The 13196-nt window shown below is 46.0% G+C and overlaps 2 pseudogenes; one reads left to right on the plus strand and one right to left on the minus strand.

Moving 5' to 3' along the window:
- Nucleotides 1-392: 392 nt before the first annotated feature.
- LOC136659639 (5S ribosomal RNA) lies at nucleotides 393-512 on the minus strand (annotated as a pseudogene).
- A 7172-nt stretch (nucleotides 513-7684) lies between these two features.
- Nucleotides 7685-7802, plus strand: LOC136659702 (5S ribosomal RNA; annotated as a pseudogene).
- Nucleotides 7803-13196: the final 5394 nt, after the last annotated feature.

Here is a 13196-nt window from a genome sequence, read left to right on the forward strand (position 1 = left end):
AGTGTACTCTAGAACAGGGGTCTCCAAAACTTGGCCAGAGGGCCGCATCAATTGTCTGGCATGGTTTTGAGGGCCAAAAAAATTTAAATATAAAATTTATATAAATAAATTAGAGATGAAACTTAGATGTGTGAATAAATGAATGAATGGGCTCATTCATTCAACCTCTCTGGTCCTCAGAACGCCCTCCAGATGCAACCAGAGCATAGTTCCAGTCATGTTCGGCAAAGTGGGCCTGGGGCTTTCAGGAGACAAGAGGCTGGCCACGGGTCGGATAGAGGCTGGCCGTGGGCCACATCTGCCCCCTGGGCTGGGGTTTGGAGACCCCTGCTCTAGAACATCGATGGGATGCCAATGGTTGGCAACCTTCAGTCTCGAAAGACTATGGTACAAGCCTACAGCACCCAGTATTTCCAGGTGGTCTCCCATCCAAGTACTAACCAGGCCTGACCCTGCTTAGCTTCCAAGATCAGACGAGATTGGGCATGTGCAGGGTAACAGTTGCTGTCACCATCATGCGCCATACCTGAAAGTGACTTCAGAAAACCGAGCAATTTCCGACAGATTTCAGTAAATTGCTAAGTTTATTCCAAGTCTGTGCAGGATTTTACTGGGGAGAGGGGGGTCCATTCTCCCCTATATGCATCCCTGAACCTTTCCTTTCCCTCCCACCCAGTGATTTAGCTGGGACAGTGCAGGAGGTGCGGACTGCCCTCTGTGGCACATCAGAGGTTTGCCATGCTATCCACTGGTGGGGGGGGGGGGTGGATGCACAGTACTCACTGGCTGAATCTTCGGAGCAACAAGCAGAGCACTGAAGGACGCTGCCCTCTCATCCTCACATCCAATTGTCTGCTCTGGAGTCATTCTGGAAGGGAGGGGGTGACATGCTGACACGGGGGTTGTAATATGATGGCATCATCATGTTAAGCCTGCACTGAGTGCCAGTGGGCTCAGCTACGCTGCTGCTCCCAACCTCCTCTTATGCGCTACTATAACTTGTATTTCTGAACGAAGGTGTTATGTATGCAAGTTATGCAGGATCAAAATCCTGCATAACTGATTGGCCCAGACTTATGGCTGGCCAATCGGGTGATGGGTCGAAATCCTACCATCCGATTGGCCCTCTAGTTAATGCTTCAACTGCACCAATCATGGGAAGTCTGGGCGGAGCTAAAGGCTGTAAAAAGGCAGGCTTGTTTGCCTTGTGTCAGATTCATTTCTAGGTTCTGTTCTGAAGGTGGAATAAACGTATTGAGCTGTTATCACTATGCCTTTCTCGATTCTCATGGACCCCCTATATAACAGAAGGAATACAGTATTAGATGTTGTTGCTGTCTAGAACCTGCCCCACAATCCTCTACAATCAGGAATAAAAGCACAGGAGTTTTGGGGGCAGCTGAAGAGATGCAAAAACAGTTTCTCCAGTGTTAGATATTAGAAGTTTCAAAACCACAGCTGTTGGAGGTAGACTGCCCTTCCCTTGCTTGACTTACTCATTGCAAATGCACTAGGGCTGGTTAATGTCTGCCATCCCTGGGGCAAGCCAGACACAATTTCACCAGGGGCCAGTAATTTAACCTTGCATATTGAAAGATGCTTAGATTAATTAAACTGAAATTGCAGGGGGGAAAAAAATCAGATAAGAGATAATGAACTGATTAATCTCCTGGTTTTAAGAGCAGGAGAACATTCAAGTAAATAACAATAGCTCCTGATATGCAGGAGAGGGAGGAGGAACTGGTGTGGCATGGGCAGCTTGCCCTTTCCTTAATCCTCAACTGAAACCACACAGGCTGACCTCATTATGGGATGCTACTCTGGAGATTAGCAGTCTTGTTAGAAGAAGAATTCAGTCATTTCTTGTTACCTTTGGATCCAAGCTGTAAAGGGTTTGGGAGGATGCCCTGCTGTCAGGCTGTGCCAGGGATGTGCCAGTGAAACTGAATTCAAGTTCTGAATCCCCACTCCCTTTGACCCGACTCGTACACAAGTCTTCATGACACGGCCGGAACCTTTTTTGGGACTCTGTTTGACTTGAGTCATTTTGATAAACGAGTCAGGCGGGATCTGCAGAAAAAATGGAGCTGCTGGTGGTGTGCAAGAGAGAGAGAGAGAGAGAGAGAGAGAGAGAGAGAGAGAGAGAGAGAGATACAAAATTATGCAGGGGATGAACAGAGTGGATAGGGAGATGCTCTTTACACTCTCACATAACACCAGAACCAGGGGACATCCACTAAAATTGAGTATTGGGAGAGTTAGGACAGACAAAAGAAAATATTTCTTTACTCAGCGTGTGGTTGGTCTGTGGAACTCTTTGCCACAGGATGTGGTGATGGCATTTAGCCTGGGTGCCTTTAAAAGGGGATTGGACAAGTTTCTGGAGGAAAAATCCATTGCGGGGTACAAGCCATGATGTGTATGCGCAACCTCCTGATTTTAGAAATGGGCTATGTCAGAATGCCAGATGCAAGGGAGGGCACCAGTATGCAGGTCTCTTGTTATCTGGTGTGCTCCCTGGGGCATTTGGTGGGCCGCTGTGAGATACAGGAAGCTGGACTAGATGGGCCTATGGCCTGATCCAGTGGGGCTGTTCTTATGTTCTTATGTTAGAGAGAGAGAGAGAGAGAGAGAGAGAGAGAGTTCTCATTAACAATCCCCTGATGTCCCCATGCCATCTGTAAACAAAAGCTCTTCTGTTCTTCGAGTGAGTGCAGCAGTGCAGAAAGCACCAATTGGTTCCTTGTGAACCCAAGTTTTCAAGTCTCAACTTGTTCCCCAAAAGAACTTGCACGTCCAAAGTTACTTTCAGTTTCTAAACATGTATAACTCGAGTCTGCACGAGTCCAGGAAAACACTTTTTTTGGTGATTCAAGTCCGAGTCTTATGATTTGAGTTGCCCATCCCTGTCAAAGGCTCTATCCCCATAGTCTCAGCTATGGAGGTATCAGGGAAAGTCAATTGCCCCTTCCCTGGGCTCTAGGTCTAGAGAAATCACACTAAAGAGACAAAGAGCTTCCAGCCTGAGATTCACCTTTCGTTTATTTAAAGAACAATGGTTCTGGTACAGAATCACCCATAGCTAACACAGGTCAGCCATCAGGGAGATGAACAACTTAAAAAATTATTAGTAAGAATATTTCTATACTGTTTTGCAACAAGAATATAAATATTTTTACTTATTTCCTGCAGGCTGTCCATTCGCTCCCCTACCCCCATCGCATCCCATGCAGCCTCTGTTGGAGTAGTTCCAATCTTACACACACTAACCTGGGAGTAAGCCTCATTGAATAGATTGGGACTTACATCTGAGTAAGCATGTATAAGATTGTGCTGATAATGAGGTGGTGTGTAGGATTGGGCAGTTAACTTGAGCTGAATTGTGCCCAGCGGTCTTTCCTTCCAAGGAAAAGCTATTTCTTTGAGTCATCACGAATTTTACGACCCAAATGCTGCAGTGGTACATGCTTCTGTTTCTTGCCCAGAGATGTAAATGATTCCCCCTTCCTTCTAGGTATTGGGGAGGAGGGGCAGAAGAAGTGAATGAGAATTTCTTGGCAGAAAATTTCACTGTTTAATGCTTAAACTCCTGTTTCCCTTGAAAGGATGTGAGTGCATTTTGTTGTCTACAAAGGAAAAAAAAAATGCTGGCACTCAGCTCTGTTAGATAGAAATTTATAGCCTTGCATGCCTCCCTGGTCACAAGTACCTTCTCTTCATTAATTATTTGGTCTTAACCTATTACTACAATTAACTGCGCAACAATTTAACCTCTACAGGAGAGGGTCATTACTTGGGCAATGACTGATGGAGGGGAAAAGGTTTGCTCTCCTCCAGGAAGGGCCGGAGCAACATAGACAATAAAGGAGTAAATTAAAAGTTGCTCCGGTCAGCTAAATAGTTTGACCAATAATTTCATAGCGGTCCCCACCGCCCATCATTCTTCTTTGATTTATAATCCACAAAACACAAATCAAGAAGCCAGATGAGTGAGATGTTTTTCGTTCTCCCTATCCTGCTTCAGGATGATTTAGCCTCAAGACCTGTGGAAATTCCACCCCCTGATATCTGGAAGTATAAGGGTGGTGTCTCCAGTACTATTTGAGATCACTGATATGTCTGAGTCTCTCCCATATTGAAAACACTAGCTGTTGGTGGGAAAATTGTTTTTGCTTACCTCCCCATAAGACATCTGGCCACTAATGTATCTCCTTGGATATACACCAGCTATTTAACTGGCTTAAGTCTGAGGATCCTCAGGGGGTGTGTCAGGCCAGGAAAAGGGAGATGGGATCTTGACATGTGCCACTGGAGCCAAGATCCTCCCCCTCCAACCCCCAAACTGCTCCCCTCCCTACCCCGATCTTCCCCCTGCTCTGCCCTGAACTTCCCCCTGCCCCCATCTTCCCCCTGCCCGGCCCCCTTATGCTGCCCTGGACAGCTTCTGCTGCCATCTTACCTGTTCTGGCACAGTCTGGGTGAACCGTGGGTGTATTCGTGTGGCCTCTGGCCTTTTGCGCTGGCAGTCCTACAGTGCACAACAGTGGTGTGGCTTTTTATGACACCAGTCTGTGACTTATGGTAGTGGATCACAAGATCCGCTGCAGTGGGCCTTCAATAGGGTTGGATCAATAGTGACTTTAAACCAGGGAAGCCCTCTTAATTCTCCAGGATTTCTTCTGTTGTCACTTGCTGATTCTTGGAGACTTCAGTCCAGGAAGGGTAGCAACCCTATTCCCAGCTATCTGGAATCCAGATTCAAATCTCAGCCTAGCCTTATTTGGAACAGGGACAGAGTATTGTGCAGGGTGTACTACCGAATTTTGAGTGCATGGGTTTTAAAAAAAAATGAATCCCCAAGAATAAATTTTCACACTAACTTTTGTGACTGGCTCCACCTCTCAAGCTGCTATTTTGTTGTAGTTGGTCCCAAATCTCCAAAAAAAAAAAAAAAAAAAAAAAAAAAAAGTCACTCCCAGAAGCATAATGTCTGCCTGTACTTTTAAGAGCCCCAGGAGGGCTGTACCATATACCACTTTTCTTCCAAATGAGAGAGTAGAATGCCTCTTAGAAATGTTGGCTTCCAGAGAGGTTGGTGGATACAGGAGTACAGAGTTGTTCTTGAGACTGTAAATTCAGAGAATTTTTCTGAGCAGTATATCCTTCATCACACAAAGCAATTTTCTTTGGCTTTCAGTTTCACTCCTCACACACTTTTTCCCTCCCTTGGGTGCTGTGATCCTGCAGAGAATTCTGCATTATGGATAACCAATAGGCCTCTGAATAAGCTTGGAAGAACTGCTTCTATACCTGCTTGGGGGAAGTTGGAGTACGCTCACGCCACAGGCCGTTCTTGTGGAATCCATCACTGAAATAGCACAAGGAGTTGGTATGAGACCGTCTGCCTCTCGTACTTCCTGCTGCTAATTATTGAGTCATACTCCACTTCCTGTTTTTTTCACAAGCTCTTCCAGTTGAGTTGACTTCTTTGCCTTTCCTAAGCTGAGCATATCTCCTGGATCCTAAATTTAAGCTATGCTGAATGTTTTGAGCCAGTGCCAGGTTGCCCTGGGCACCCATTATTTCCCCTGCCTACCTCTTGGTAGCACTGTGGATCCTCTTGCTACTGGTACTGAAGATTGAGGGTTTGACCTGGCCAGACAGGCCTTCTGATGGACATTGGCTCTTAACCAGTTCTCAACCCATCCAACCCCATATCACTAGTCTGACCCTGTTTCAATTTTTAGACCAAAACTTGTGCTTTAACAAAGGGAGTAAGAGAACTATTTTTTTGAAATTATGTAACTCCGGGCACAATCCTAACCAGGTCTACAGAAGTAAGTTCTATTTTGTTTAATGGGGCTTACTCTCAGGAAAGTGTGGTTAGGATTGCAGCCTAAATTATTAACTATAATAAACTTGAAATAATCAAACTATTTCTTGAAAGTTGTGAGAATCTTCAAGATTGTTTGCTGTCATTGTTTTCCCTATCAGACCTGTTTCTGCACCATTCCAACACCCCCATCTGATCACTGTACTATCTGGCATCGTCTTCCTGGGTGCCACCATCTTGGATCAGGCAAGATTGTGTGAGATTTTCCACTATTTTCGTGAGATCTCATGCAAGATCTCACAAGAATAGCACAAGATCTCACTTGAATAGGTGAGCCTCCTCCTCCTCCTGTTTTCATGTACATGTGACTCTTAATGATGCCACTACTTTCATCACTGCTTGCTCTCAAGAGATACTGTAGCCCACCACTCATTTCCTCCTTTCTTGCTTTTTTAAATAGGAGGAAAATGAGGTAGTGGGAGGGGGTGGTAATAGATAGACTAGAGACCAGCTGAGGTGGCTCATGGAGATAGTGAGTATGTATGCGAGTCACCTCCTACTCTCCACAATCCATGGTGTAGGCTTCCTCATGAGGAAGCTGCTTGAACCATTCACTAATGAGACTATACTATAACTCCAAAACTAGACGTGATAGGGCAAAACGGATGCCATTTTTGGAATCGGCACCCCAAATATACCTAGAAATTGGTGTAATGTTTAAGGAAGCAAAATGTGTGTCGGCCTGTGAAATCTGTTCAATCCCCTTTTAAAGGCATCTGAGGCACCATCACCATATCCTGCGGCGAGGAGTTCCGCAGATTATTTACACCCTGGGTAACGAGAATGTCCACATTGACTCAAAAGATGGAAAGGACCATGTGGAATAAACAGCTCTCATGTGGCAAAGTGGCAGTTAGCATTTGGAAAATGCTTTCCTTAAGTTCTTTTGGCTCATTGAGATGTTGTGTGCGACTATAGCAAACACACTCCACGATCGCCACCAAAACATTTGCCTTGCTGTGCTCTTTTGCAAGAAAGGAAGAGTTATCCTCATTTGTGACAAACATGAAAGATGGCTGATTTGCAAAAGGATCCATCGTATTCACTGTTTTGGCAAGAGACACCACCTCAAGCCTGTCCTTTTGTTTCAAAGTGAAGTTGTTGAACTCATGGCAAGGGGGGGTAACGGAGGTTTGGGAGGCAGAGGGCTGCCAATCTCCCTCTTGTCTTGATGAGCAAGGATGTTTTGTGAAAGCCTGAAGAATCATTTGCTCCTAGGCAGAGCCATTTCTGGCTAACTGTCAGCATGCTGCGATGTTTTTTTATGGCTGGGTGACAACTGCCTGGAAGAGGGACTTTGGGGAACGAATCTTCAGCGCAGTAATCTGAGGGGGAGCTATTATGTTCAGAAACACTCTCTCATGCCGCCTGAATTTTAAAGCAATGGAATTCACAAGAGGAAAAAGACCGTGGCTTAAAGTGGCTTCTGCTCAGTTCTGTGCTCTGCCAAAATTATGTAACCTTGCAAGAATGAGAGCAAGTCCCTGATTCGTTCCTTTCTTCTTCCTGCTGCAGTCCTTGACATTTGAGGGGAGGGCTCTTAAAAGCCAGTGGAGACTCACAGGTGAGATCATGGAGGGGCCACACAGCCCTGTAGAGGGATGTATATTTTGTATACAGGACTCAGGTTCAGTTCCTCTCATCTCGGAACTCAAGTGAAATCCTGGAGATCCAGTGCTTGTCAGTGGAGACTTGATACTCTTCTTGCATCATGGGGGTGCCACTTGGAATTTTGGCCTCAGACCAATGGAAGCTTCTTTCCATTAAAAACTAACTGGCATGTGGGGGGCACTATCAGAATCTGTTACCCTGCACATGCCTGATCTCGTCTGATCTCGGAAGCTAAGCAGGGTCAGGCCTGGTTAGTACTTGGATGGGAGACCACCTGGGAATACTGGGTGCTGTAGGCTTATACCATAGTCTTTCGAGACTGAAGGTTGCCAACCATTATCAGAATCCGAATCACAGTGGGGCAAAGTACTAAAGCCCCCATATCCCCCTGCCACAGTTCAGTCCCCTCTCCCCGTGTACTGTTTCTTTCTATCTATCTATCTATCTATCTATCTATCTATCTATCTATCTATCTATCTATCTATCTATCTATCTATCTATCTATCTAAGGAAGCTCCACTTGTATGGTTAGGATCACTGGCCTTTATATTTATTTTATTTATTTTTCACATTTTTATACCACCTTTCCTCCAAGGAGCTCAGGGTGGTGTAAATAATCCCTCTCCTCCTTTTGTTCTCACAACAGCCCTCTTAGGTAGGTGAGGCTGAGTGGTAGTGTCCGGCCCTGGTAACCTAGGAAGCTTCATGACTGAGCAGGGATTTGCATTTAACTCTTCCAGGTCTAAATCCAACTCCTGAACCACGACACCATCCTGGCTATATATATACCATATATAGCAAGGGAAGAACAGCTAATTGCATTAATACCAGCATAGTGTTTGTTCTGGTGGTTATTTGCTGGTGTGTGTTTTGCATCTTTTGTTATACCGTGATTCCTCTGGGACAGAGAACCATCTTTTCATTTATTTTGCTACATAAACAGCACTGGCCTAAATTTTCCCAGTGCCTGAGGAAGGTTGCTAAATGCTTTCCCCCCCCTTTCTTGGTGATGGCTCAATGCCTGATCTTCTTGCTCCTGGGATTAGAAAAAGAAGAGGAGGCCTGAGAAGAATACAAAGTGCAGAGGAAGGAAAAATGGTGGGCTAGAGCTTTGGTGACACCCCCTGCCTGAAGCTAGCACCTCAATTGGCCTCATGGATGGGCCAGCTCTGTAAGCAAACAACGTATTTGTATTACTATGAATGATAATAAGCAGCACTGAGAAAGACAAGCAGGAATGGAGCCAGCTCTTCTGGGGAGGTCTTCCAACACTTTGATGTCACTCTGAAAAAGGAGGTGCTGAACTTATGATGGCAAGCAGCATTGCTTCTTAATTACAAAGGCCAAACTGGTTTTTCCGCTGCCACCCAAGCAAGGTGGACTATATGTAAAAAATTTTCCAGCTTGATGATGTCACTTCCGTCCAATTGCTTCCGGAGGGTCCCGACAGATTCTCATTCTAAAAAGTGGGTCCTGATGCTAAACATGTGAGAACCGCTGTTCTATACTATAGCTAGTAGCCATCCAAGAAGCAGCTTCTGCTTTTGCTATTTCGGAACAACCATAGAGGTGGCTGTCTCTCCTCTTGACCCCATGCAACAGCGTTCCCAATACAGCCGTGTTGTTCCGCCTAGGGGTCATGACCCCAGTGGGGTCGCGAAGCCTCATTCTGAGGGGGTGTGGCAACTTACTGCCTTATCAAAACTGAGTTCTTGATATAATGCTGCACAGCCTTTTCTTACTGTCTTGCCCTGTGACTTCTAAGGCTGGCCCTGCTCAGGCTGTAACCTCACAGGGTTGTTGTGAAGATACAAAAAATAGGAGGAAATGGGGGCAGGCAGATTGGGTCCCAGGAGGGGGGCAGGATCAGTGGTGGGTCCCTTTTCTTTCTTTCTTTCTTTCTTTCTTTCTTTCTTTCTTTCTTTCTTTCTTTCTTTCTTTCTTTCTTTCTTTCTTTCTTTCTTTCTTTCTTTCTTTCTTTGTGGATGGATGGGTGGATGGATGGGTGGATGGATCGGGGTCGTGGCATGATAAAGTTTGAGGACCACTGCAATACAGTATTTGCTGCAGCAACACATTCAGGTGCTTAAATCTCCAGCAGCCAAAACCCAATCCAAGGGATCAGGATTTGGGGTCCCATGCACTTGAACCCTCCATCCCAGTAGTGAAGATTAGGCTTCAGCTTAATTAAAAAGCCATATGCCCATTTTGAGAATATTAACACTAATATACAGAATTCATTTGGGCTGGTTTCTTCTACCTTGGCCCTGCGTCCTCTGCCACAAACATCAGTGAGGTTTTTGCAGTTGACTCTGGTCGGCATATGATCAAGGCTTAGTGATGGATTCATGCCCTCTGAGAAGAGGATTTTCATGCGCTTCAGGCTTTTTAATAGACAGTAGTTTGATGGATGCATTGTCCAAATGTTTGTATGGCTTGAGTGTAATAATGTCGCCATTAACATTGATGAGGTATTGCTCTGAATTGCTGCAATAACTAGCAACACCTTTATGAAGCCATTAAGGAAGCCTCCAAGGAAATGCAAGGCTGATAGTGACTAATGGGTTCCTTTGCTCTAGCATCAATGTGGAGGCTTTGACGCACTGAAGTGAGTCCATTCCCCACCAAGGTTGTTAATTAACCATTTGGCTGAAAGACAGTGCTTATTAATGACTGAGTGGGTGTGGGCATAGTTCCTGTGGACTTTGCAGACACTGTTCATACCCTAGGGCACCCCTGAGTCACACAGCACAGATGCCAACACTTTCTATTGAACAGTTTGCCAAGCCACATCCAGTGACCCATTGGTTGTTTCATGTGGTGCTCCATATTTGTATTCCTTTCAACGGAGGAGGCAGATCCTTAGACAGACACTCATAACACTTATCCATACTAGCAGTGGCATTGCTAGGGGGGTGAGGGCCATACTGGGTGACACACACGGGGTGTGTGATACCACTACTGGCCAAATTTTTTAAAATCTTGGTCTTTTCAAATAATACCATCATGTTATATATCATTCGATGCATCATTTCATGCAGAATGCAATGGAAGAAACCACACTGAAATATCTCTATTCTATCAGCAGTTATAGCCAAAAAACCAGTGGGGAGGCAGGACAATGGTGCATTGACAAGCTCACCACCTGGGGCACTGCCCTGCCCACTGCATGGGAGGAGGTCCATCATGGGGGTGACACACTGGCCTCCTGCACCAGGTGACACAAACCCTAGTGGAGCCATTGACTAATATTGCTTTGCCACTTGCCACAAGTACACCACAGATGTGCTCTCCACAATCTACCAAACACTAGTTGGAGGGATGGTGGTGAAGATAACACTCATGGATACCGTTTTCTGTACACTCAAGGGCAACCAACCACCACAGTTCTTCTGGAAGAATTTCTCCCAGATCACCAAATGATCCTGTGACTAGCTTTCTCGGCTGTAGCCTGTTACTTATCTCACGGGCAACCCAATCCACAGCATGATAGCACTGGCAGGGCGAGTGCACCCACAGTCACAAACATGCCATAAAGCATGTTGAGGCAGCAACAGAGGATCATGTTGCTGGTGGGATGGCCTGTGCCAACCAGCTGTTGCCCATGGAGGACCAGTGCACGCTGGGGCAGGTAAACTCCATGTGGAGAGGTAGGGGAAGGATGGGGTGGAGAGGTAGGGGAAGGATCACTGGTGGAGAGGAAGGGGAAGGATGGGGAAGAGAGTGGATCAGGCCCAGGGGGAGGCGGGATCGGCAGCAGCCGCGTCCAAGGCCTGATTTCCATACACGAGTCTGCTTGGACATCCACCAGTGATTTTGTTGGCGCAAGCTTGAGTTGCTCATTGAGGCCCCTGTGGCAAGGGGACAGAGGTCCCTTTATCTCCTGAAGATCTCAAGCAGCTCTCTTCTTGCACTGGATACAGTGGAAGCCATTCTGGTGTGGGAAGTTTGAATCACATTATTATTTGAATCACCTATATGTGTCTGCTTGGTAAGCATCTTGACGCACTAATCTAACTCGTGTCCAAGACCAATCCTATTTCCTCTCCATGGCTGTGGAAATCTACCAAGTGCCTCAGATACCTTCAACCTTCAATTTCTAGAAGCTGCAGGTGTGAATCAGATGCACGTTGATGCGCAGTCAAGCGCTGTCGCTGTGCATTGTTATTAGCATGGCTTTGGGAAGTGCGCCTAATTTGCCTGCGCTCTCTGCTCGTGGCACCATTTCTCACAGATTATCTGGGCTGAAATGGTAGGAAGCTGATGTGTGCAGTGTCAGTAGGCAGCTTGCGGTCCAGGGTTCAGTTGCCGGTTACTTGAGGGGAGCCAGATGATGAGCTGCCACAGATCATAACACGCAACTGATTAACTGCATAATGTGCTGACGGAGAGTTCACACTGGCCAGTGCTCTATTTCTGAAACTGAGTCTTCTGCATGATTTGTATGCACTTCCAGGATATGTTATTGTTTTTAATATAAAGGAAATGAGTCCTGCATTATGAACTCATTCTTACAGCCATTACAGCGACTTTTTTTGTATACCAGCTGTTAATTTCTTCCTTTCTTTTGCTTTTACAGGATGAAAAGAATCAAGTTTTAACCACCAACGTTTGGCTTTATATGGTGAGTTTGATGTGGACAAGTTCCTTTGAATGGGTCTCTGTATTAGAGCATGAGTCTAGGCACGTCTACTCAGAAGCAAGCCCCATTGTGTTCAATGTTGATTGCGACTGCCAAACCCCCTACCAGTTGCTGTCAAACGTTGAACTGCAAAATTCTGGGACATCAAACAACACGGTATGTTTTGAGAGCAGCTACGCGCGCAGAGAATATTCTGTGAATGTTCACCATCAAGGTTTACAATGGAGCAATTCTGAGAAGAATTTCTTGGATCCAATATGCTGTACCTCCAGTTTGCTTCCTGGGTGCAAGGGCAGGAGAACTTCCTGTTGGGTTGGTCTCACCATGGGTCAGATCTCTCTCTCTCTCTCTCTCTCTCTCTCTCTCTCTCTCTCTCTCCTGCTAGCATCTGGTAACTGAAGCGGTGATGTGGGGAGGCAGACCTGGACATATGGTGGTGATGCAATGTCATCACACCGCAAGGCATTTGGTGGTCTACCCCAGTGCCTGCATGAGCACAGCAGAGGCTGCACTCTCAGTTCTACAGTTCTACTCTCTAGAGCTCACAGCAAACACAGCTCAGCCTCCCATTCGATCATGCAACCACTCAGAAACTGGGTGGAGTGCATGCGCAATCACAGGGAAAGCTGAGCTATCATTGCCACAAGCTCTAGTCTCTTCCTGTATGTGAGGCTGTTTTCATTTGAGTTCTGATCTTGGAAGCTAAGCAGAGCCAGGCCTGGTTAGTATTTGGATGGGAGACTGCCTGGGAATACCAGGTGCTGTAGGCTTATACTATAATCTTTTGAGACTGAAGGTTGCCAACCATGTGAGGCTCTATTTTCGTTGGAACAGGGCAGGATGGGGACAGCTACTTAACCTTGTGTCATCTAGAAGAGTGCCAGTGTGCCAGTGCTAGGTTGCTGGAGGCCGTGGGGCAAAGCTCTGTACTCCTTCCATGGTATATTGAGTAAAAGCCTGTTGTCCAAAGGGAAGGAGCAGCCACATGAATCTCATGGATCTTGTTCCCCTTCCCTGCTGGAAAGGACTCTGCCGTTTTGCTGCTCCAAC

This window comes from Tiliqua scincoides, chromosome 8 (assembly GCF_035046505.1).
Source record: "Tiliqua scincoides isolate rTilSci1 chromosome 8, rTilSci1.hap2, whole genome shotgun sequence".
NCBI lineage: Eukaryota > Metazoa > Chordata > Lepidosauria > Squamata > Scincidae > Tiliqua > Tiliqua scincoides.